The sequence below is a fragment of the Protobothrops mucrosquamatus genome, unplaced genomic scaffold (assembly GCF_001527695.2).
Source record: "Protobothrops mucrosquamatus isolate PMUCROS unplaced genomic scaffold, P.Mucros_1.0 scaffold618, whole genome shotgun sequence".
Taxonomy (NCBI): Eukaryota; Metazoa; Chordata; class Lepidosauria; order Squamata; family Viperidae; genus Protobothrops; species Protobothrops mucrosquamatus.
The window spans coordinates 276,016-278,353 of record NW_015386914.1 but is presented as its reverse complement, the minus strand read 5'-3'; positions in this window follow the sequence as shown (position 1 = coordinate 278,353).

Sequence of the window (2,338 nt, the reverse complement as noted above, 5' to 3'; positions counted from 1 at the left end):
CCAGGCTAGATGGCAAACACTTAACACACACTGAATAGATAGCAAACACTTAACATACACTGAAAGGAGAACTGGCTAGCAGCAATTAAGATTAACAAACACACAACAATAAAGCCATTAACACCTTTCAGGCAGGATTAAGAAGGAAATCTGCCCAACAAAAGTCAATAACCAACAAATCAGGAAAGGCAGATTCAAAGTCACAAATCAGAAATGACAAGTTTGAAAACCACAAAAGGGTATAAAAACCCCTGTTTTGAGACCATTCTGTCTAGCTAGCCGGGGATTCTTGCTGAATTGTCACTCAACTTGATCCTCGTGAATAAACCTCTCTTTCCGGTAGCTGGCTTCACGATCTATTTTTCTTTGGCACTACGCTGACAGGAGAAACCCGGCTGGAAGAGCCGAATGGGGGATTCCTCCCAACAATTATCTGGCGAACCACGAAGGGACTTCCAGCTCACCCAGCCACCAGACCGGGCCCGGAAGAGCCACCACCCAGCCGGCAGCGGATACCTTATTCCACAGGGAAGCCTCCACGGACCCTGCCCGGTCGGCAACGGGTATTAAAGGGAGTTTTTGGGTCTTGCGCTCGAACAGCTACCTGGAAAGAGGGTAAGTGCCACCAGATTTAAATTTATTTAGATTAAAGGGTCTGGGGAACGAAAGGAAGAGTGTGTGAGTGTGTGTGTGGGGCACCCTCCTCCGAGAGCCAGCTGGAGCTCACCTCCTCCGTATGCCCTCTAGCCGCACCCCGACCCACTGCTAGTTCCGCTGGAGCTGTGACCGGTGAGATTCGGGAAAGCAAGGGGGGCATCGGAGCGTGAGACCTTCTGGTAAAGGAGGAGAGCCGAGCGGGCACAGAGAGAGAGTGGGGGGGACTCTATTCCGGGCAAGTCAGAACCCCTTCCGCCAGTAAAATTTTAAGCAATAGCCCTGAGTTGGAGTGGCCACTTACCTCCCAGAGCAAGCGGAGGTGCCCGCGGACATTGGAGGTCCAGGTGTCTGTATACAGTGGTGAGAAGCCGGCCGGTCGAAGAGTAGCCCGTACCTTCTAACGAGGGAAACCAGAAGTGTCTCTGCAGACCCCTTTTTGGTCTGAAAACGTGGCGGATCCCTCAGAGGAGCCTTCCCATGAACTCTGAGAGGGATCCAGAGTGCTCCATGAGTCCCATTTTTTTCCGGACTCACAAAATCGTGGTGGTAGTGAAAGAAGTCTCACAAGGAGGCTTCGACTGTGTAGTGCCCTTTAGCGTTAAGAGGAAATCCCATCATAAAAGTATGGGAAGTTCCAATTCAAGGGCTGAGGTAGGTTTCCCAGTAGAGAGCTTGCTCGAAGCCTGGGACAGGAATCAGCTTCCTGTCCAGGCTGGAATGAAGAAGAAACGATTAAAGGAGTTATGTAGAAAATGGGCTTTGCTTAAAGATGACCGCGGAAGACAAATTTGGCCCGTGGGTGGCACCCTAGATCTCAGAACATTAAGGCCACTTAGGTCAAGGATAGAACCAACCCAACTACCCTATTGGTATTGTTGGGCTGAACTATCCAGACAGAGAAATCCGATTCAAGTCGACTTAAAACCCCAGCCTCCCTTAGATAACCCCGAACCAACCTTTATGGCCCCCCTGTTGAATAGGCCCATACTAGGGCCGAGGGGCCAGACTGAATATATCTTAACCCACACCCCCTTCTCCCTGTCTGACTTGGTCGTTTGGAAGAAGGATGCTCCCACCTTCCAAGCGGACCCCCAGACCGTTATAGAAACCATAAAATCTATTGTAGACACTCACAATCCGTCTTGGGCAGACATGACCCAACTACTACATGTGTTTCTGACCAAAGATGAATTGATGAAACTTTTTGAAAAAACAGAAGAGATAGCCAGGCGTCCTGTAATAAACATGTCTGGGCAAGTAGCCCCCGCCAGGGTTGCCTGGCCTCTTAACCGCCCAGATTGGGATTATAATAATCAGAACCACAGGGATGACTATACCAGGGCAAAGATTAATCTAATAGAAGCCCTCCAGGAAATAGGAAAAAAGCCCCTCGATTGGACTGAATTCCAAAGGACAACACAGAGGGACAAGGAAACCCCGGACGCTTTCTGGGTCCGCCTCTTGGAGGCCGGAACCACGTTCGCACATTTAGACGTAGGATGTTTAAAGGATAAGAACATTCTTGCAGCCGCTTTCGTTAACCAATCTGCGAGCGATATCCGGGGACACTTCCACCAGATAGTATCCAACTGGTCCACTTTAGACATCTCGGAGTTGCGCAGGATCGCAAACTTCGTATTTGACCAGAGGGAAAAAATAGCAGAAGAAGAGAGAGAAAGGA